General features: G+C 47.2%; 1 protein-coding gene across 1 annotated transcript in view; it reads right to left on the bottom strand.

Annotated features, from left to right (window-relative positions):
- Positions 1–25,073, bottom strand: part of ITFG1 (integrin alpha FG-GAP repeat containing 1) — a 383,915-nt gene that overhangs the window by 70,860 nt on the left and 287,982 nt on the right. The window lies entirely within an intron of this gene.

Below are 25,073 nucleotides of genomic sequence, written 5' to 3'. Positions count from 1 at the left end.
CAGGGGCTGTGGCTAAAAGTATTAGAGACACAGGATCAGCAGGAGAGTCAGGCAACTGGTATTATGTTAAAAGGAAAAATTCATATCCTCAGTTTAGGTTCCCTTTAAGGCGTCCTTTAAAGTGTACCAGAGTCCCGTTACTTCAGCCAGTCGCAGCCAGTCTGCGCAAGTGAAGTGCACTCTCTACGTATCTCTTCAGTGGCCACTCGATACGTAAAGAGCGCACGTCCTCTTGCGCAGACTAGCTGAGGTAACGGGACCCGGTACCGGAGCTGCAGGCAGTGGAGGACGGCGGCGTGGGAGTGATCCATGCCCATGGGGCTGGAGGAAGCCCCAGGTATGTATAATAAGGTAAGTATCGTTGCTCTCTGGTTTCCTTTAAGGATTCAACAGAATGGTTAAAGCGGATCCGAGATGAAAAACGAACTATAACAAGTAACTTGTCTATATATCTTATCTAAAGTTTAGATAGTTTACACAGCAAATCTAGCTGCAAACAGCTTCAACAGAATATGATTATTTCGTCCTGTGATGAGAGCAACCATGTTCTGTTTGTCACATTACACACAGGCGAGCTGATCTGTATCTCCATCCCTCAGCCTGTGAAAGCTTCACTCTTCTCTCCGCCTCCCTCCTCCCCTCTGCCTCTGAAATCTCTGGCGAGTAACACCTCCCCCTCCTCCTGCCTAGACTAAGCTCCCATAAGCCCTTGCTACTGTCTAAAAATGCCAAGGCACTCTAAAAAGCTGTGGGTGAAGCTTGTTTAGTTTATAGGAAATTAGAGTATTAAAACAAAAAAGTATTGGGCTTGAGGAATGCCCTATAAACTATATGAAAGGAACACAATTATGCAATGAGTAAAAGTTTATCTCGGATCCACTTTAACGAACAATGTTGCCTGTGATGTTGGGGGGAGGCAGGTGAGAAGAATCTAGTGTGTTTATAGCTTGAAGGTTTCTGCAGCAGAGACGATAACTTTTGCATGAATGCCTCCTGGAGATGACTACGTATCCCGCTCTCAATCCTCCGACGAACAAACTGGATAATACAAGTGGCGGTTCTCCTACAGCGTGCTCTGCTGAACTTAATGAATTAGACATAATGTCCGCCGAGAAGGGCAAGCGGTTCTTCTCTCTTCTAAAACCAGCTAGTGAGAGTGTCTTTGTGAGATGTGAATGGACACACCAGGTCAGGATACCGAGGAAGAGAGCAGAATTGGGATGATTCATCTTCCAATGGTGCGGAAAATAGACCTTTCAACATCAAGCAATGCAAATATCCACAGAGAGAGAGAGAGAGATGATGAGGAGGAAGACAGCGGCCTGGCTTTGACGGACGAGGACAAACACAGCCAGAGATGACTTGATCAAGCTGCCCGCCTGCGCAGCAGCTATTTAAATACACCCCCTCTTTGTTTTGGCAGCCTAATGCTCGGTACAACCAGTTATTTGTCATTAAACGAGTAGAACGCAAACAACTTGACCTTTGCAGCTTGAAGGACAAACATCTCGCCGATCGGTTCAGAAAAAGAGAATGACAGTTGAGCACAACAGTCATTCCTTGCACGTTGGAGGGAAGAGGAAACGTGTTCTGATACAGAGAAGCCGACTCGCGCGCACTAACAGATCACGGGCTACAAGTGTGACTACAGAGTGAGCTTTCATCCAAGGACAAGGAGGGGCAAGTATGATTGTGACAATGCAGAATGATACAACCCATAGTGAAATAAAAATACAGCACTCAGGCATAGCTCCCAACTGTCCTTCTTTTGGAGAGACAGTCCCTCTTTGGGAGCCCTGTCCCTCTTTCTTCCTCATTTGTCCCTCTTTCAGGACTTTGTCTCTCTTTCTATGTAAATATATATATTTCTTTACTAAAAAATATGTTTGATTGACTCAACTTTATTTTCATCCTTCAAATTGATATATTTCTAATTTTCAAATGTTAATATGACGGAAAATGAACCAGGACAGAAAGGACCAGCGTGGTTTGAATGATAAAACAACATATTTTTCTTGTGAAATCTTTATGGTATGTGTGACTAGGGGTGTGATCAGGGGTGTGGCATGGGAGTGGCTTAAGTGTCCCTCTTTCTTGTCTCAAAAAGTTGGGAGGTATGCTCAGGTGAAACCTACGGTGATGGAGAGCAAAGCTGATCAGAAATGATTCAGGAAACCTGGCCTAGATGTTTTAAGACTGGCTGCTAGAAGAGGGCGAGGCAAACTTCGGGCCGCTAGTGTTATGAATTCGACCCGGCAATATAGGGTCGGATTCCTCTCCTCCTTCCCTGCAAAGTCGTGTGCATTGCTTAAAGAGACTCCGTAACAAAAATTGCATCCTGTTTTTTATCATCCTACAAGTTCCAAAAGCTATTCTAATGTGTTCTAGCTTACTGCAGCACTTTCTACTATCACAGTCTCTGTAATAAATCAATGTATCTTTCCCCTGTCAGACTTGTCAGCCTGTGTCTGGAAGGCTGCCAAGTTCTTCAGTGTTGTGGTTCTGCTATGAACTCCCCCCTTCCAGACCCCTCTATGCCCACTGCCTGTGTATTATTTAGATTAGGGCAGCTTCTCTCTTCTCTCTTTATCTTTTACAAGCTGGATAAATCGTCCTCTGAGCTGGCTGGGCTTTCACATACTGAAGAATTACAGACAAGGGCAAAGCTGTTTGCAGGAAGAAACGAGGAGCCTGAAACTTCAGTGCATGAGAACTGCAGGGGGAAAGAAACACACAAATGATCTCTTGAGATTCAAAAGGAAGGGTGTATACAGCCTGCTTGTGTATGGATGTATTTTCTATGTGTGGACATACTGTACATCAACCTACTTCCTGTTTTGGTGGCCATTTTGTTTGTTTATAAACAAACTTTTTAAAACTGTTTTTAACCACTTTTAATGCGGCGAGGAGTGGCGAAATTGTGTCAGAGGGTAATAGGAGATGTCCCCTAACGCACTGGTATGTTTACTTTTGTGCGATTTTAACAATACAGATTCTCTTTAATAATAGGTATAAAGAGGAACTGTAACCCAGGGTTAAACTTCATCCCAATCAGTAGCTGATACCCCCTTTCCCATTATAAATCTTTTCCTTTTCACAAACGGATCATCGGGGGGCTCTGTATGGCTGGTATGGTGAAGCCCCTCCCACAGTGTGATGTCAGGACCTTGGTGGTGACAGTTTCCTGTCTGTGAGCCTCGTTGCATTGTGGGAAATATCAGCTTTCTCTGCCAAACAACCAGTATCTCCCTCTGTGCATACATATACATGTTAAAAAAAAAACCTTTTAACCTTTTGCGTTGTTAGGGGGTGTGGTTATAGATAATAGCAGTTAATGCTGATTTTTTTTATCATATCGGACAGTAGTAAAGACGATTACATGCAGGCTCCTTGTGGATCAAATAATATGAACAAATTACATGGCGAATATTAATTGTTTCTCGATCTCCATGGCTACGGCAGCCTCATGTGACCCGCTGTCAGTACTTGCCAGCTTGTCACATGACACCACCGTGGCCATGGTGATTGTGAAGTTTGCCCACCTCTGTGCTAGGAGGAGCAAGAAGTTTGCAACCCTCACCTGGGCTATATTAAAGTATAGCAAGAACAGCTAAGTGAACTACAGTTTGTACCAGGGCTGGGCCGAGGCAGATGCGAGAGAGGCTCCAGCCTCAGGGCGCAGTGTGATGCTGGGCATACACGGCAGTTAAGGCAGGCTTATCAATCGAGCCTGATGGCTCGACTGATAATATCCGACAGGTCCGATGACTTGCCGGATAGATTCCCCGCTCGATCCCCACTGGCAGACAATAGAGGGGAATCGAGCGGCTGATAAGGAGCGCCGCGGGGACGAGCGGGAATCGATCCGCACGGATGCACAGACGCGGCGGAAGTCGATCCGACGGCTAATCGGCCGTGCATCAGAGGGGCGCACAACTCACCAGCTATCATTCCCCTATTGTGCTTGAAGCAGAGAGAAATAAGAAAAGGGGATACATGGCAGTGACTGCAAACCAGATAACTAGAGGTTAAAGAGGTTAGGCTCCAGCCTAAACAAACATACTGTCATTAAGTTACATTAGTTATGTTAATTAAAATAGATAGGTAATATAATCTCTTACCCACACTGTTTTAAAAGAACAGGCAAAGGTTTGATTTCATGAGGGCAGCCATCTTTTTGGTTGAAAGGAGGTGACGGAGCATGAGACACAGTTCCAACTGTCCTGTGTCCTGAGCACCTCTCCCAGTTGCTAAGCAACGTGAATAACAACATAGGAAATCCCATCATGCTCTGCACAGCATCAGGGAAAAAAAGCCCGGGCTTCTTTTCTTTGATGGGTGGAGCTTAGCTAAAAATTCAGCTAAAAATGATGCTTTGGTAAGAAAAACAAAGTTCTGATGCTGTGAAACTGTTAAAGAAACACCAAGCCTTTTCAGTTATGCTGAGTAGATTTTTAGTCCGGAGGTTCACTTTAAGGTGTTGGGGGCCCTGAGGCACCTCTCAGTCTATTAGCAATCAGTGTGTGACGGCTGGGGTGAGAGGGATGGGGGGGGCGCACTTTGGTGTCTCCGCCTTGGGTGCTGGAGGACCTTGTCCCGGCCCTGGATTGTACCATCAGCAAAAGCAAAGCAAGGGAATTTGGCACAGTTCATTCATTTATTGATATGTGGTATAAGAGCTTGTCGCCGTGCTGAAAGCCATGCAGGGTGTGATACAAGCGTAATGATAATTGACTTGAAAAAAATACAATCATACCCCGTGGTGTAGAGGTGGTGGGTGCTGGGTGGGATGTGCCTGACGATTATTTTGAGCGGCAACGGACTTCCTCTAAGGCTAAATCACACTAACAGTGACAGTGCATGTACACTGGATGACGCGTGAGCCGTGGTAAGAAACACAGTCTATAAACAGACATGGGGGTGGCCAATTCAGGGAGTTGGTTGAGAGGAAGGGCAAGAAGAGGACAGGCCACCTCCAGAGGCTCTTCATAGAGGACTAAAGCTACATACACTCACTGAGTGTGTCTCCTGTCAAGTGCGGGCCTGATCCTTCAGGCGACACTGCAGTGACGGAGCTTTGTACAGATGAGTCCCATGGCTACAGCCAAGCCACACAGCCGTTTCTATGGAGACAGGATGAAGGAGTGGCGTACGATGGAACAGCTGCTCCTGAGCGACGTAAGGAAGGGAACAATGGGCTTAGGCGTCACTGCAGCTAAAGATTTCACATGTTGGATCTTTATGTGACTTCAGGGATATAGAGGCGCATGTGCAGGCCTGGAGTTACCTCACAGGAGTCTATAGGCACAGATGTCCTGGCACCTTTGTCTTTACCCTTCATTAACCTACAAACCCCCATCAAACTGTACTTCAAGTGTGCTGGCTGTCCCATGTGTCACTTCTCCCTTACTTCCCTTGCCTGTCATAGGTAGCTACAGGTGCCCCTTCGTATTAGGTAGCCAAAAATGCCCTCAATATTAAGTAGTTATGGGTGACCCCAAGTATTAGGTAGCTACAACCTCAGTATTACGTAGTTAGGAGGTACCCCTGGCTGAAGTAAGCTCTCATCAGTGGAATACAGAGAGCGGGCTGCTCATGACTCTGTATAGGTAAGGAGGGAGGCACTAGGGGAGGAGAGTGAGATGCCTCCCCTCCACCATCAGGCGCCTGTAGGCACGTCCCTACAGTGCCTTATGGTAAATCCCTCCCTGGGCATGTGCATAGCTTAAAGCCTGGTACACACCTTCAATTTTGAATGGCCAACAATTGGCCAATTTTTCCACCTACATGTAGTATGAGGGCCAAAAAATGTTGAATACAGATTGTGTAGGCAAGTCTCACAATTCATCGAGGTGGTAAAATGAATCAGTGATTGGCCAATCAAAACAGAAAGAGTGTACCAGGCTTAAAGGGACACTTAAGTCAAACAAAAAAAATGAGTTTTACTCACCTGGAGCTTCCAATTGTCCCCTGCAGCTGTCCGGTACCCTCGCCGTCTCCCTCTGATCCTCCTGGCCCCGCCGGCAGCCACTTCCTGTTTCGGTGACAGGAGCTGACAGGCTGGGGATGGGAGTGATCCAAAGCAGCAGGCTAAACTGGTGCAACATTTGCAAGCTTGCAAATGCTGCAGTGCAGGGAGATCAGGCGAGCGCCTGACTGCGGTACTCTGCTGCTAGCTGTCTGTGCGGCAGCCATCTTGCTCTCTGTGCATGTTTGCATTGTGGGTGGCGGCTATGTACTTGGACAGCATTGGAGACAGAGGGGAAGAGGAAGCTTCTGCACTGGAGATGAGCTAAGAAATGAATGACATGGATGGCTGCTGCGGTGTGAAGGCGAGCTGGCTACCTATACTGAAAGGGGGGGGGGGGGATTAAGGGAGTCATCTGGCTACCTATATAACTATACTGGAGGGAAAGTGGGGAGAGGTCATCTGGCTACCTATACTGGGGGAAAGGGGGAGGAGTCAGCTGGCTACCTATACTTGGGGGGGGTCATCATCAGGCTACTTATACTAGAGGGAAGAGGGGAGGGGTCATCTTGCTTCCTATACTGAAGGGGGGCGGCTGGTGACAGTGGCCTAGGGTGGTAAAGAGTACAAATCCGGCCCTGATAATGCCAAGTACACAAATAACTAGGCTGTGTTCCTTTTTTCCCCTCTTTGCCTAAAAAAAAGTTATATATCAGGTATGCAAGTGACAATTTCTGTCCGGGTCGAGACCGGGTCAGACTATAGTTTAACCCTCACTGATAAGTAATTACAGCCATAAAACACTTTCCTGTCAATGAATGGCTTCTGAGAGCAGAAAAGAGATAAAAAGGGTCAATAATTCATAGATTTGAGCTCTGGCATAGTTCAGTGCATGTGGTAGAGACTAGATTTATATATAAAATAAAACTGTGATATCAGAAAAAAAGGCATTTTTAGGAGGAGGAGTATAGATACAATTGCTTTTCTCATCAGTTTATTTTCACCTCGGATGTCCTTTAACAAAAAAACCCCTGACTGTTCATTAGAAGAGGCAATGCTGAAGCGAAAATACTTTGGACACACAATGAGAAGGTAGGATTCATCTGAGAAGACCCTGGTGCAGGGAAAGATCAAGGGCAAGAGGAGGAGGGGACAGTAGAGAATGAGAAGGCCGGATAGTATCATGGAAGCAACAAACATGAGCTTGGACAAACTTCAAGAGACAGTAGAGGATAGAGGGGCCTGGCATGCTGAGGTCCATGGGGACGCAAAGAGTCAAACAAGACTGAATAGCAACTGAACAAAAACACCATGCTTAAAAAAGGTTGTCTAAAAAACTGAGACCCATTTCAGCAATGCTCCAAATACACCAACTGAACAGTTTTAGATCAGGAAGTAACTTATTTTTTGTATTATTATCAGGATATAATGTACCTGTGAAATATCACGTTTACTTTCTAGGAACCACTTATCTCTGCCTTACATTATCTCTGCCCACCATCAGCTCCTCAGATGTCAACCTGTGCTTGCAATCGTTTCTAAAGCTTGATCCTACATGAGTGATTGAAGGCCAGTGATTCCGGAGCTGCATGTAGCTCTCCATACTCTTTGATGTTGCTCATAGCCTCACAGCAGGTCCTGGTTTCAAGTACCTGTCTACCTGACGTCCTGCTGCTTAACAACCATTGAGCCAAGTGCAGAAGGCCATATATAAAAAAAAGAATGTAAAGATAACTTAATGCTTTGCCGAACAAACATGTCTCCTGCCAATCCCGCTGTTCTGCTCAAGGTCTTGGTTGTCGTTTCGGTTTCTAAGCTTCCCAGCTACAATGGCTACCATTATTGCAGTCTTTTCTGCCCACTCTGGATCACAGTATCTGGAGACTCATTGTGTTACCCCATTGTATTTTTTTTTACTTGCCATTCCTATTTCTTGTGGAGATATTTCTGTATTATACTCCTTGGTACACACCCAGGTCCTGCTACTCTTTAGTAGAGATCCAGGTCTTTCTACTCCTTGGTAGAGATCCAGTTCCTGCTATTCCTCAGCAGAGATGCAGGTTGTGATTCTCCTCAGTAGAGACCCAGTTCCTGCTACTCCTCAGTAGAGACCCAGTTCCTGCTACTCCTCAGTAGAGATGCAGGTTCTGCTACTCCTCAGTAGAGACCCAGTTCCTGCTACTCCTCAGTAGAGATGCAGGTTCTGCTACTCCTCAGTAGAGACACAGGTCCTGCTACTCCTCAGTAACAGGTCCAAGTTCTGATACTTAGAGATCCAGGTTCTGATACTCTTCAGTAGAAATCCAGGTCCTGATACACTACAGTAGAGACCCAGGACCTGATACTCCTCAGTAGTGATCCAGGTCCTGATATTCGTCAGTAGAGACCCAAGTCCTTCTACTCCTCAGTAGAGATCCAGGTCTTGATTCACCTCGATAGACGCAGGTCTGCTTCTTCTCTGTAGAGATCCAGGTCTTGATTCACCTCGATAGAGACGCACGTCTGCTACTCCTCAGTAGAGATCCAGGTCTTGATACAATCACTCTCATTCATGGCCAGTATAGACAGAGTGAAGAGAAGAACCACACCACTGTCCTCCATTATTCTAACTCACGCTTTGAAAGTGGCTTTCTTTTAAGTGCTAACCAGTCTGAGCCCAACATTACAAATAAAGCAAGCGGCACAGAAGTGGTGATCGACCGCTGCAAAATTGGTAATCAAAATGATGAAAATGAGTGATCTGTTCCGCCGATCAGCACTTTTATGAATGTGAAGAAGTAACAAGCAGGCAGCCTCCTCCTATACACATAGGTCCCTATGCACACCCAAAAGGCAATCCAATCACTACACTCTCCTGCCCTCAATCTACACATCTTGCCCTGAGTTTTTCATATGTGCCCTTTAATCATAACATTACCTTCCTCGTTCCTTTCAAATTCTAATTTTTCTTTTTCACTAGAACAAAAAAAACGGAGGAATTTTCTCCTCTATTCCCTCGAGTAGGAGCTAACAAACACAGGCCACCAGGTCGCCTTTCTATCCACTTCTCCATCATTTATCATGCTGAATATATTTGTGAGCGGAGGACGCTGGCGTTTGAGCCGACGGCTGAGATGGAAATAGAGACTTGAAAAGGAGGCAGCCCGGGAATGGAACTCGGAAAGGCTTTTGGGAGCCGCATTGTCAGGAAAATCAATCGTTCGCCGGCTTTGCAGGGAGACCTCGGTGACACGGGCTATAAAAAAATAAGATTACTTGAAAAGGTCTGCTGAGGGTTGTGCACAACACACGGGCGGTACTAAGGAGGGAAGGCGAGTTCACTGCCAGTGCTGAACCCAAAATTCTATTTATAGCGGACTTCATTGGGATGTTGTGTAAAAGTGAACCTGTCACCTGCATAACACACAGGCAGGGAGGTGAGTTCACTGCCATTCCCGAACCCAAAATTCTATTTCTAGCGGACTTCAGTGGGATGCTGTGTGTAAGTGAACCTGTCACCCGCACAACACACAAGCAAGGAAGGCGAGTTCACTGCCAGTGCCAAACCCAAAATTCTATTTATAGAGGGCTTCAGTAGGATGCTGTGTTTAAGTGAACCTGTCATCCTCAGACTGTGCACAATGCTAGTGTAAGTGGAAAGTGAGATGTGATGGCATGTGGCTGGAAGGTTAATGGGGACACTGGGGGTCTTCTCGGTACTACAACCTTTTCCTGCTCTGTACAGTGCAGAGTCCACCACCCACTTGTCTGACAGTTGTAACTGGCACTGCCTGATAATCTTCTATGTGCAGATATAATGTAGGGGACTGTATCAAAGGTGATGGGATGAGGGGACGCTGCGGCAGAGCTGCCGGGAGAGGCTGGTGTGATGCTAGGAAGGACGGGGGATTCATGATGTTGGTTATGAAGGTATTTAGTAATATCACAGCTGGCCAGTACTGCTGGAGGACGTCATTTCATAATGTTGTTGTTGAGGCACCTTACATTGCAATAACTGCTAGGAGGTCATATTATAATAGTGCTGCTGGGAGGTCTCATTTTAATGGTGCTGCTATAACTGCCATGTTATAATGGTGCTGCTATAACTGCCATGTTATAATGGTGCTGCTATAACTGCCATGTTATAAAGGTGCTGCTGTAACTGCCATGTTATAATGGTGTTGCTATAACTGTCATGTTATAATGGCGTTGCTATAATTGACATGTTATAATAGTGCTGCTGTAACTGCCATGTTATAAAACTCCTGCTGAGAGGTCGCATTATAATGGCCCTGTTGCTATAACTGCCATGTTATAATGGTACTGCTATAACTGCCATGCTATAATGGTGCTACTATAACTGCCATGCTATAATGGTGCTGCTATAACTGCCATGCTATAATGGTGCTGCTATAACTGCCATGTTATAATGGTGCTACTATAACTGCCATGTTATAATGGTGCTGCTATAACTGCCATGTTATAATGGTGCTGCTATAACTGCCATGCTATAATGGTGCTGCTATAACTGCCATGCTATAATGGTGCTGATATAACTGCCATGCTATAATGGTGCTGCTATAACTGCCATGCTATAATGGTGCTGCTCTAACTGCCATGCTATAATGGTACTGCTATAACTGCCCTGTTATAATGGTGCTGCTATAACTGCCATGTTATAATGGTGCTGCTATAACTGCCATGCTATAATGGTGCTGCTATAATGGTGCTACTATAACTGCCATGCTATAATGGTGCTGCTATAACTGCCATGCTATAATGGTGCTACTATAACTGCCATGCTATAATGGTGCTACTATAACTGCCATGCTATAATGGTGCTGCTATAACTGCCATGCTATAATGGTGCTACTATAACTGCATGCTATAATGGTGCTGCTATAACTGCCATGCTATAATGGTGCTGCTATAACTGCCATGTTATAATGGTGCTGCTATAACTGCCATGCTACAATGGTGCTACTATAACTGCCATGCTATAATGGTGCTGCTATAACTGCCATGCTATAATGGTGCTACTATAACTGCCATGCTATAATGGTGCTGCTATAACTGCCATGCTATAATGGTGCTGCTATAACTGCCATGCTATAATGGTACTGCTATAACTGCCATGCTATAATGGTGCTGCTATAACTGCCATGCTATAATGGTGCTGCTATAACTGCCATGCTATAATGGTACTGCTATAACTGCCCTGTTATAATGGTGCTGCTATAACTGCCATGCTATAATGGTGCTGCTATAACTGCCATGCTATAATGGTGCTGCTATAATGGTGCTACTATAACTGCCATGCTATAATGGTGCTGCTATAACTGCCATGCTATAATGGTGCTACTATAACTGCCATGCTATAATGGTGCTACTATAACTGCCATGCTATAATGGTGCTGCTATAACTGCCATGCTATAATGGTGCTACTATAACTGCCATGTTATAATGGTGCTGCTATAACTGCCATGCTATAATGGTGCTGCTATAACTGCCATGCTATAATGGTGCTGCTATAACTGCCATACTATAATGGTGCTGCTATAACTGCCATGCTGTAATGGTACTGCTATAACTGCCCTGTTATAATGGTGCTGCTATAACTGCCATGCTATAATGGTGCTGCTATAACTGCCATGCTATAATGATGCTACTATAACTGCCATGCTATAATGGTGCTGCTATAACTGCCATGCTATAATGGTGCTACTATAACTGCCATGCTATAATGGTGCTGCTATAACTGCCATGCTATAATGGTGCTACTATAACTGCCATGCTATAATGGTGCTACTATAACTGCCATGCTATAATGGTGCTACTATAACTGCCATGCTATAATGGTGCTGCTATAACTGCCATGCTATAATGGTGCTACTATAACTGCCATGTTATAATGGTGCTGATATAACTGCCATGCTATAATGGTGCTGCTATAACTGCCATGCTATAATGCTGCTGCAATAACGGCCATGCTATAATGGTGCTGCTATAATGGTGCTACTATAACTGCCATGCTATAATGGTGCTGCTATAACTGCCATGCTATAATGGTGCTGCTATAACTGCCATGCTATAATGGTGCTGCTATAACTGCCATGCTATAATGGTGCTGCTATAACTGCCATGCTATAATGCTGCTGCAATAACGGCCATGCTATAATGGTGCTGCTATAATGGTGCTACTATAACTGCCATGCTATAATGGTGCTGCTATAACTGCCATGCTATAATGGTGCTGCTATAACTGCCATGCTATAATGGTGCTGCTATAACTGCCATGCTATAATGCTGCTGCAATAATGGCCATGCTATAATGGTGCTGCTATAATGGTGCTACTATAACTGCCATGCTATAATGGTGCTGCTATAACTGCCATGCTATAATGGTGCTGCTATAACTGCCATGCTATAATGGTGCTACTATAACTGCCATGCTATAATGGTGCTGCTATAACTGCCATGCTATAATGGTGCTGCTATAACTGCCATGCTATAATGCTGCTGCAATAACGGCCATGCTATAATGGTGCTGCTATAATGGTGCTACTATAACTGCCATGCTACAATGGTGCTGCTATAACTGCCATGCTATAATGGTGCTGCTATAACTGCCATGCTATAATGGTGCTGCTATAATGGTGCTACTATAACTGCCATGCTATAATGGTGCTGCTATAACTGCCATGCTATAATGGTGCTACTATAACTGCCATGCTATAATGGTGCTACTATAACTGCCATGCTATAATGGTGCTGCTATAACTGCCATGCTATAATGGTGCTACTATAACTGCCATGTTATAATGGTGCTGCTATAACTGCCATGCTATAATGGTGCTGCTATAACTGCCATGCTATAATGGTGCTGCTATAACTGCCATACTATAATGGTGCTGCTATAACTGCCATGCTGTAATGGTACTGCTATAACTGCCCTGTTATAATGGTGCTGCTATAACTGCCATGCTATAATGGTGCTGCTATAACTGCCATGCTATAATGATGCTACTATAACTGCCATGCTATAATGGTGCTGCTATAACTGCCATGCTATAATGGTGCTACTATAACTGCCATGCTATAATGGTGCTGCTATAACTGCCATGCTATAATGGTGCTACTATAACTGCCATGCTATAATGGTGCTACTATAACTGCCATGCTATAATGGTGCTACTATAACTGCCATGCTATAATGGTGCTGCTATAACTGCCATGCTATAATGGTGCTACTATAACTGCCATGTTATAATGGTGCTGCTATAACTGCCATGCTATAATGGTGCTGCTATAACTGCCATGCTATAATGCTGCTGCAATAACGGCCATGCTATAATGGTGCTGCTATAATGGTGCTACTATAACTGCCATGCTATAATGGTGCTGCTATAACTGTCATGCTATAATGGTGCTGCTATAACTGCCATGCTATAATGGTGCTGCTATAACTGCCATGCTATAATGGTGCTGCTATAACTGCCATGCTATAATGCTGCTGCAATAACGGCCATGCTATAATGGTGCTGCTATAATGGTGCTACTATAACTGCCATGCTATAATGGTGCTGCTATAACTGCCATGCTATAATGGTGCTGCTATAACTGCCATGCTATAATGGTGCTGCTATAACTGCCATGCTATAATGCTGCTGCAATAACGGCCATGCTATAATGGTGCTGCTATAATGGTGCTACTATAACTGCCATGCTATAATGGTGCTGCTATAACTGCCATGCTATAATGGTGCTGCTATAACTGCCATGCTATAATGGTGCTACTATAACTGCCATGCTATAATGGTGCTGCTATAACTGCCATGCTATAATGGTGCTGCTATAACTGCCATGCTATAATGCTGCTGCAATAACGGCCATGCTATAATGGTGCTGCTATAATGGTGCTACTATAACTGCCATGCTACAATGGTGCTGCTATAACTGCCATGCTATAATGGTGCTGATATAACTGCCATGCTATAATGGTGCTGCTATAACTGCCATGCTATAATGGTGCTGATATAACTGCCATGCTATAATGGTGCTGATATAACTGCCATGCTATAATGGTGCTGCTATAATGGTGCTACTATAACTGCCATGCTACAATGGTGCTGCTATAACTGCCATGCTATAATGGTGCTGATATAACTGCCATGCTATAATGGTGCTACTATAACTGCCATGCTATAATGGTGCTGCTATAACTGCCATGCTATAATGGTGCTGCTATAACTGCCATGCTATAATGGTGCTGCTATAATGGTGCTGCTATAACTGCCATGCTATAATGGTGCTGCTATAACTGCCATGCTATAATGGTGCTGCTATAACTGCCATGCTATAATGGTGCTACTATAATGGTGCTACTATAACTGCCATGCTATAATGGTGCTGCTATAACTGCCATGCTATAATGGTGCTGCTATAATGGTGCTACTATAACTGCCATGCTATAATGGTGCTGCTATAACTGCCATGCTATAATGGTGCTGCTATAATGGTGCTACTATAACTGCCATGCTATAATGGTGCTGCTATAACTGCCATGCTATAATGGTGCTGCTATAACTGCTATGCTAAAGAAATGGTTAGAGCGGGGTCAAGCTCCACCCTCCAATAACCAGCAATATTAACACCTTACTCCAACAGCCTGTATGCAGGAAAATGATCACTGATTTATATAATACAATAACATTTCTATAGCGCTTTTCTCCCATAAAACTCAAAGCGCTTAGGCTCTCTCAGATTCAGTAATTAGTAGGATGAAGTATTCACACAACAAAAGTTATATTTCTGCAAATGCCAAACTGAACAGGTGGGTTTTCAGTCTGGATTTAAACACCTCTAGAGATGGAGCTGTCTGGATCTGTTTAGGTAAGCAGTTCCAAAACGTTGGGGCAGCATGACAGAAGGCTCTGGGACCAACAGTTTCCAAGTGGACTCTGGGTATGACTAGATTATTAGAACCTGTGGATCTGATAATGCGGGGATTGCTACGCAGCTGCAGCATTTCTTTAATGTATCCAGGGCCCAGATTATGAAGTGATTTGTTAAGCAAGTTTCACAAATGGAATCTAATAATTATATCATCATTGCGGGGTCAGTCGTTCTGCCGTCTGGGATTGCGGCGGATTGGCTTCATAAAAAATTGATGGCATTCCAATCCAGCGACTTCAGTAAAAAAATAAATAATGGTAATTAAGGGAAAAACAAACCCAAATGGTTTAGCAAAAAGTGCAACACAGAAAAGATCATTAGCAATGTTTATGGAGCTGAATAAAATGTAAGTGCAAAAAATCAGCAGATGTGTCAGCAGCTAAGTGGTGTACAGGCAGGATGCTAAAACAGGAGCTCCGCGGCGACTAAATGTGTGAAAACCCGCTAAACAAGCAAGAGCAGAGCTCTATCTAAGGCCTAATGCACATCTGTTCCCCCATCAGCAAGCTAAAGGGGCACTAGGATGAAATACTGTGACATTTAGAATGCATATACTGTATATCATACATGTACAAATAATAGGTACGTTAGCCTCAGAGTACAACACATAACAAAAGCCTCAACTGTGGCATGTAATGCAGTCAAATTGTGAACAGGGCGGCGCCACCACAGACTGTGATAGGTATTACGGCTCACAGTAAGTAACTTTGGCGCCGTCAGAAGACAGAGCTGAAGTTACATTTAAAACACTGTAATTCGTCCGCCAGTAATAGCTGGAAGCAGAATTAAATCATTCCCCACCATCAACTGGACCTGGAGGGGGAATAGTAATTAACGTTGCCGGGACTTGTGCAGCAGCAGGATAAGCCATATACCGGCTGTATCCTGCGCCCAAGTCTCCCGCCCCGATTCCTCTCGTACGCGTCAAATTGTCCTTATGGGACATTGTAAGCTTCCAATTCAAACACATTCCATTTGTGTTTGCTTCAAAAGGAACCCGAGGTGTGAGACTTATGGAAGCTGCCATATTTTTTTCCTTTTAAACAATACCAGTTGCCGGGCAGTTTGGCTGACCTTTTGATCATTAGGGTCTAAATCACACACCTGAAACAAGCATGCAGCTATTCCTGTCAGATTTGTCATAGACATCTGATCTTCATGCTTGTTCAGGGGCTATGGATTAAAGTGATCCACAGCTTATCCAGAGGGTCAGCAGGACAGCCAAGGCTTAAAGAGTAACTGTCAGGCAAAAACAAGTAATTTTTATCTATGTTCCCCTGTGTTAAACAGTGTGGAAGGAAGCCAAATATCAATACTGAAGTAAAAAAACTCTCACTTTATTGTGGGCTGAATAGCAGCCTTCCTTATCTCCAGGCTGTTTAGGAGGCCGCATCAGACTGAAAAAGCCGCAGTCAGCCTGCAAAGCAGTATGGGAAGGCCCTCCCTGCACCACCCCTTCATTTCCCTATCCAGCCCTGCTGCAGCCTCATTGGCTGGTCCCTCTCGACTCCTTCCCTCCCCATCCAGACACCCTGAGTGAAAGCTGCAGGCTGCCCCCCACACCCCGTCCCCTTCGCGAGTGACACCCGCGATCGTCTGCACCCCCCTCCCCGCCCCCCGCGAGTGACACCCGCGATCATCGGCACCCCCCGCGAGTGACACCCGCGATTGTCGGCACCGACCCGCGAGTGACACCCGCGATCGTCGGCACCCCCCCACTGCGAGTGACACCCGCGATCGTCGGCACCCCCCCCGCGAGTGACACCCGCGATCGGCGGCACAGCCACCCCTCCCCCCGCGAGTGACACCCGCGATCTTCGGCACCCCCCCCCGCGAGTGACACCCGCGATCGTCGGCACAGCCACCCCTCCCCCCGCGAGTGACACCCGCGATCTTCGGCACCCCCCCCGCGAGTGACACCCGCGATCGTCGGCACCCCAACTCCACCCCCCCCCCGCGAGTAACACCCGCGATCGTCGGCACGTCCCCCCCCCCCCGCGAGTGACACCCGCGATCGTCGGCACCCCCCCATTACCCCACCCCCGCGAGTGACACCCGCAAAACGATCGCCCGCAAACCGACCGACATTGCAATCGCCCGCAAACCGACCGAAATCGCAATCGCCCGCAAACCGACCGACATCGCAATCGGCCGCAAAACGACCGACATCGCCATCACCTGCAAAACGACCGACATCGCAATCCGCCGCAAAATGACCGACTTCGCAATCGCAAGCAAAACGACCGACATCGCAATCGCTCGCAAAACGACTGACATCGCAATCGCAAGCAAACCGACCGACATCGCAATTGCCCGCAAAACGACCGACATCGCAATCACCTGCAAACCGACCGACATCGCAATCTCCTGCAAAACGACCAACATCGTAATCGCCCCCGCAAAACGACCGACTTCGCAATCGCCTCCAAAACGACCGACTTCGCAATCGCAAGCAAAACGACCGACATCGCAATCGCCCGCAAAACGACTGACATCGCAATCGCAAGCAAAACGACTGACATCTCAATCGCAAGCAAAACGACCGACATCGCAACCGCAAGCAAAACGATCGACATAGCAATTGCTCGCAAAACGACTGACTTCGCAATCGGACGCAAAACGACTGACTTTGCAATCGCAAACAAAACGACCGACATCGCAATCACCCGCAAAACGACCGACTTCGCAATCGCAAGCAAAACGACCGACATCGCAATCGCTTGCAAAACGACCGACATCGCAATCGCAAGCAAAACGACTGATATCGCAATCGCAACGACCGACATCGCAATCGCAAGCAAAACGACCGACATCGCAATCGCAAGCAAAACGACCGACATCACAATCGCAAGCAAAACGACCGATATCGCAATCGCTCGCAAAACGACTGACTTTGCAATCGGACGCAAAACGACTGACTTTGCAATCGCAAACAAAACGACCAACATTGCAATCGCAAGCAAAGGACCGACATCGCAATCGCAAGCAAAGGACCGACATCGCAAGCAAAACGACCGAAATCGCAATCGCAAGCAAAACGACCGACATCGCAATCGCAAGCAAAACGACCGACATTGCAATCGCTCGCAAAACGACTGACATCGCAATCGCAAGCAAAACGACCGACATCGCAATCGCTCGCAAAACGACTGACATCGCAATCGCAAGCAAAACGACTGACATCGCAATCACAAGCAAAACGACCGACATCGCAATCGCAAGCAAAACGATCGACATCGCAATCGCTCGCAAAACGACTGACTTCGCAATCGGACGCAAAACGACCAACATTGCAATCGCAAGCAAAGGACCGACATCGCAAGCAAAACGACCAACATCGCAATCGCAAGCAAAATGACCGACATCGCAATCGCAAGCAAAACAACCGACATCGCAATCGCAAGCAAAACGACTGACTTCGCAATCGGCCGCAAAACGACTGACTTCGCAATCGGCCGCAAAACGACCGACTTTTCAATCGCAAGCAAAACGACCGACATCGCAAGCAAAACTACAGACATCGCAATCGCTCGCAAAACGACTGACATCGCAATCGCAAGCAAAACGACCAACATCGCAATCGCAAGCAAAACGACTGACATCACAATCGCAAGCAAAACGACCGACATCGCAATCGCAAGCAAAATAATCGACATCTAAATCGCTCGCAAAACGACTGACTTCGCAATCGGACGCATAACGACCGGCATCGCAATTGTAAGCAAAACGATCGACATCGCAATCGCTCGCAAAACGACTGACTTCGCAATCTGACGCAAAACGACTGACTTTGCAATCGCAAACAAAACGACCAACATTGCAATCGCAAGCAAATGACCGACATCGCAATCGTCCGCAAAACGACTGACATCGCAATCGGCCGCATAACGACCGGCATCGCAATTGCAAGCAAAACGACCGACATCGCAATTGCAAGCAAAACGACCGACATCGCAATTGCAAGCAAAACGACTGAGATCGCAATCGCCCGCAAAACGACCGACATCACAATCGCCCGCAAAACGACCGACATCGCAATCGCCCGCAAAACGACCGACATCGCAACCGCCCGCAAATTGAATGACATCGCAATCATCCGCAACCCCCCGCGACTGACAACGCAATCGCTCGCACAGCTCCCCCCAACCCAACTGACAGCGAGATCGCAGGCAACCCAGACATGATCGCTCCCCGCTGAGTGCCTAATACACACGATGCGTTTTCCCGCTCGATCCGCGGGTCGATTAGATTATTGCCAACATGCTCGAATCGGATTTCGATCGTTCCTGACGTCGATTTGGCATAATTAACATGTTGGAAATAATCGATCCCGATTGACCCGCGGTTAGAGCGGGAAAACGCATCTTGTGTACCGTGCAAAAGACCAGAGACTGGTAGGAGTGTCTGAGGGCTGGGACTTGGGAGGGCTAATGTATAATTAAAGGGAAGGTTCAGGGAGGGGATTAAAAAAATAAAAATAAATTTCCACTTACCTGGGGCTTCCTCCAGCCCGTGGCAGGCAGGAGGTGCCCTCGCCGCCGCTCCGCAGGCTCCCGGTGGTCTCCGGTGCCCGACCCGACCTGGCCAGGCCGGCGGCCAGGTCGGGCTCTTCTGCACTCCATTTCCTGGCACTTCTGCGTCCTACGCCGGCGCGCTGACGTCATCGGACGTCCGCCGGGCTGTACTGCGCAAGCGCAGAACTACTGCGCCTGCGCAGTACAGCCCGGCGGACGTCCGATGACGTCAGCGTGCCGGCGTGGGATGCAGAAGTGCCAGGAAATGGAGCGCAGAAGAGCCCGACCTGGCCGCCGGCCTGGCCAGGTCGGGCACCGGAGACCACCGGGAGCCTGCGGAGCGGCGGCGAGGGCACCTCCTGCCTGCCACGGGCTGGAGGAAGCCCCAGGTAAGTGGAAATTTATTTTTATTTTTTTAATCCCCTCCCTGAACCTTCCCTTTAATCAGGAAGCAGGGTAAGGGAGGATATGACATCACAATTGGCTTCAGACAAGACAGACAAACATGGAACCTGCCATGAGCTGTCAGGAGCATCATTCTCTGCATATACTACATAAAAATTCTGTGAAATCCAAACGTGGACAGTGAAATGCATATGTAATGTAAGTACAGCCAGTATTTAGCTACTGATATATGTGTTTTTTGTCTCTGAGACCCTATACCTAACAGCTCCTCTTTAACCTCCTTGGCGGTATGAAAAATACCGCCAGGAGGGAGCGCAGCAGTTTTTTTTAAAATTTTTTTTTTTTTAATCATGTAGCGAGCCGAGGGCTCGCTACATGATAGCCGCTGCTGAGCGGCATCCCCCCGCCCGCTTCGATCGCCTTTGGCGATCTCCGATCAGGAAATCCCGTTCATAGAACGGGATTTCCTGGAGGGCTTCCCCCGTCGCCATGGCGACGGGGCAGGATGACGTCACTGACGTCGGGACGTCATTGGGAGTCCCGGGCCACCCCTCGGCGCTGCCTGGCACTGATTGGCCAGGCAGCGCTGGGGTCTGGGGGGGGGGGGGGCCGCGCGCCGCAGCAAATAGCGGCGATCGGGCGGGGGCCGGCGGCGATCAGAGTGCTGGCGCAGCTAGCAAAGTGCTAGCTGCGTCCAGCAAAAAAAAAAATTATGAAAATCGGCCCAGCAGGGCCTGAGCGGCACCCTCCGGCGGCTTACCCCGTGTCCAGCACGGGGTTACCGCTAAGGAGGTTAAAGGACTTCCGAGGCCAAAAATCAAAATTTTGATGAGTACCTGTCTCTTTTTTAAATCCATGGGCAAGTTCCTCCTCTCCCTCCGCTCTGTTCCGCGCAAATGTATTCTTTTCTCTGCCCCCAGGTCGGGGCCCGACCCCACTGCACGGGTCGGCCCGTACTCCACTCGCAAGATGGCCGCCGATCAGAGCCGTTGCTGCGCAGTACATATGAAGGCAAGTGCGGCTGCGCAGCTCTCCTCTCGCAAGATGGCCGCCGATCAGAGCCGCGACTGCGCAGTACATGTGGAGGCAAGTGCGGCTGCGCAGCTCTCCGCAGCTGGACGGGGGGTGGAGAGCTGCGCAGCCGCACTTGCCTCCACATGTACTGCGCAGCCGCGGCTCTGATCGGCGGCCATCTTGCGAGAGGAGAGCTGCACAGCCGCACTTGCCTTCATATGTACTGCGCAGCAACGGCTCTGATCGGCGGCCATCTTGCGAGTGGAGTACAAGCCGACCCGTGCAGTGGGGTCGGGCCCCGACCTGGGGGCAGTGAAAAGAATACATTTGCGCGGAACAGAGCGGAGGGAGAGGAGGAACTTGCCCATGGATTTGAAAAAGAGACAGGTACTCATCAAAATTTTGATTTTTGGCCTCGGAAGTCCTTTAAAGAGAACCAGAGGTGGACAGATGGGACACAGAGGCCTGTTTTCTGCCTCATGACATGCCTCTCAGAGAGAGCGGCGAGCGGCGGTGGGCAGACACAGAGGCATGTCATGAGGCAGAAAACAGGCCTCTGTGTCCGCACAACGCCACACTCTGCCCCCCCCCCGCCCCATCGCGCTATAGTACCCCCGAGATTGGTGACATTATTTGTCGCCATCTCGGAGGTAAACACAGGGAGGGGGATTCCCAGTTCAAATCGCTGGCCAGGGGCGTTCCTGCATGGTTTCCAGAGCTGCCATTGGGCAGCTCCATCTCCCTGGCCGCGCCTCCTGCCGCTCCCTTCACGCAGGATGAGAGAATGAATATTGTTCGCGCGCAGGAAAAAAAAGACAGACATTCTGCATGATGACATTGCACATTTTGTCAGTTTTCTGTATCAATGACATCAGCTGCTGTGAAAAAACGCACGCGTTTCCCTGCATAGAGACACACTTGGTGTGCAGAAAATGTACGCCGAAAACCACGCCCAGAAAACTGAAAGACAAGTGTGTTCCCTGCCTGAGAGCTCTATGCACAGAGGGAGATACTGCCGGGCAGTTGGAAAAAGACGTTATTTCCCACAATGCAACAAGGTTCACAGACAGCAAACTGTCAAGACCAGGGTCATGACATCACACTGTGGGAGGGGTTTCACCACAACACAATAATGCCAGCCTCCTCTGTGTTCAGCGGGAAGTTACTGTTTAAGTATTTGAATTGTTCTCACGTCGCTGTTTCCGCTGAACTCGCACCCCCCCCCCCCCCCCCCTTTCCTTTTTTCAAGATTCTGCTTCTATTAATAGTTTTTTTAATGTTCTGTTATCTGATGTTAATATTGGAAAGAGATCTAAGAGAACTAGCCAGGAGGGCTCAGTAAGGGGAGCACATTACGGCCGGCAATGTGCGTCTCCTGCTGGAAATTATCCAGGATTTGCCACTTTTATGTAGCCAAAGTGGAGCCGTTAGCGCAATATAAATATTAACCAACAAGTAACGCAGTAATAATTAAAAAAAAAAAAAGCTGTTTGCTCTCTTCTGCACGGCCAATCAGAAGGCACAATAAAAGCAGACACTGAACGTCTTTAAAGAGGAACTGTAACGACAAAACCTCCCCTGGGGGGTACTCACCTCGGGTGGGGGAAGCCTCCGGATCCTAATGAGGCTTCCCACGCCGTCCTGCGTCCCTCGGGGGTCTCGCTGTAGCCCTCCGTACAGCCGTGACGCAATATTTACCTTCCTGGCTCCTGCGCAGGCGCTCTGATGCCTCTCGGCGCCGAAGTAGGCGAAAAAACCCGATCACCGTCGGCTCTGCTCTACTGCGCAGGCGCAAGTTTCCGGCGCCTGCGCAGTAGAGCGGACCCGACGGAGATCGGGTATTTCCGTCTATTTCCGTGCAGAAAGTCGCCACAGCGCCCCCGCTGGAGCCAGCAAAGGTAAATATTGAACTGACAGTCGGCACAGTCGCCGGCTGTTCGGAGGGCTGCGGCGAGACCCCCGTGGGACAGAGGACGGCGTGGGAAGCCTCATTAGGATCCGGAGGCTTCCCCCACCCGAGGTGAGTACCCCCCAGGGGATCTTTTTAATGTTACAGAGTCTCTTTAAGCGCCTTGTTTAAAGATTCCCAAGTTCAGTCAGTAACAAAACTTAAAGAGAATCTGTACTCTAAAATTCTTACAATAAAAAGCACACCATTCTATTCATTATGTTCTCCTGTGCCCCTCTGTGCTGTTTCTGCCACTCCCTGCTGAGATCCTGGCTTGTAATTGCCAGTTTTAGGCAGTGTTTACAAACAAAAGACATAGCTCAGTGTGTGAGTCATACAGAGCTTGGAGGGGGCCTGGAGAGGGTGTGTATAGCTTCTAGCCAATCACAAGCAGAACAGCACATTCCAGCTTGACTGCCTGAGCCCAACAGAGCCGACAGAGGAGAGAAGATTAGATCATATAGCAGAGATAATACAGCCACTGTGCAAATAGGAAAGGCTGCAGTAAGACAGAGCACATTAGAACAGGCATAGGAACTTATAGGATAGAAGAAATAAGGATTAAAATTTTGTTACAGAGTCTCTTTAAAGGGAACCTGAAGTGGAGGCAGCCATATTTATTTCCTTTTAAAGTGGACCTGAACTCTTGCAGAGGACAGAAGGAAAACAAAGCAATGCACCCTGTATGTAATTAGAGAGTTTACCCTGTCTAATCCCCCCTCATCTGTGACTAATCACAGCTGTAATTTGTTCTCTCAGCTGTCTGCATAGACAGAGCAGCTAATTTGTAAACACAGGATGTTAACCCTATGTCTGCTTCTATAAAATCAAGAAATAGACGCACTGCAGATGTATTGTAGGATTTGTATCAGCTGTAACAAAAATGTTTTTTTCTTTAAAGGTTCTTATGCTGTTCTGAGTTCAGGTCCACTTTAAACAATATCAGTTTCCTGGCTGTCCTGCTGATCCTCTGCTTCTACTACTTTTAGTCATAGACCCAGATGCATGGTAATCACAGTTTTTTGACAAAAATGTCAATATTTTCTGCAAGCTTGTTTCCGGTGTGTGATTCAGACACTACTAAAGCCAAAGATCAGCAGGATGCCGGGGCAACTGGTATTGTTTAAATGGAAATAAACATGGCAGCCTCCATATAGCACTCCCTTCAAAGATGAAGCGTCTTGTTTATTCTTGTCAGCGTTGTTACATGTCTTGTTTGGCTTAAAAGCTACAAATAACTAGTTACCCGACCCAGACTACCAGGCTTCTGACACTAGTAATTCACTGTTGAATTTAACAACATTATATTAAGCTTCCTGTGAATGTGTTGCAAAGCATGATGGGAGTTTATCTTGAGAGCAGCGGGTGGCTCCTTCTGAGCCAGAAGGGACAGAGCCAGTTCAACAACTCCTCTCATATGCCAGTGTTGTGACTATCAGCATGCAGCAGCCTGAAAAACCCGCCCCATTCCCAGCCTGAAGCAGATGCAAGGGTTGCCCACTGGCTGCAAACACAGCACCACTTCCTAAAAAGAATAACTTACACAATGAACAAGCTAACTGTGATCATGTGGCCAGATCAGTAATCAATCAATCAATCAATATGGGTATTTATTACAGTTATAATGTTTTACAATAGATTAGGGACGGTCAAGATATAAAGTTGTTGTTCTTACTTTTTGTCTGTACCCTACACTATACAGAGGAGGCAGCTGCAGGACCCCCTCACTTGTCATCAGTTATCTGTCTGCTTATCATCACGGGTGTAAAAGAAATGGATAGGAATGGTGCACAGATAAGGGAGTGCAACAACTACATATTGCTGTAAGTGCTATAAGTGCATAACCTAATCAAAAACTCCGAGCACCTCTCATGGACATGCCTTTAAGACTCCGACCAGTACTGCAAAGTACTTGAAGATGCAAACCTTTCTGTAGCTTGTACTCTCCTCTTTCATGTGATGCCTGAATCGCTGTTCTATACCAAATAGTTCGATTTCAATTTACAAATCACGGCTGCCATCTTGGCTATGTTATAACTTCCGGGTCACCCCTGTCTTCTCTGTTAGAGAAGTGCATCACTGAATGAAGCAGGAAGAGGAAGTGACACGTATGGCCATTGCAAGAGGCTCCTCCAGAGGGGTCATAGCACGACTTTGTTGGAAGTCGCTTGGCTTAAAGGCATGCCCATGAGAGGTGCTGAGAGTCCCTTTAAGCTCTCTATGGGATGGGCGCAGCATAGGAATAAATGACTCAGCTGTTGGCTACATGATTGACAGTGGCTTTCACCC

The sequence above is a fragment of the Hyperolius riggenbachi genome, chromosome 11 (genome assembly GCF_040937935.1).
Source record: "Hyperolius riggenbachi isolate aHypRig1 chromosome 11, aHypRig1.pri, whole genome shotgun sequence".
NCBI lineage: Eukaryota > Metazoa > Chordata > Amphibia > Anura > Hyperoliidae > Hyperolius > Hyperolius riggenbachi.
This window is presented reverse-complemented; position numbering and strand designations above follow the sequence as displayed.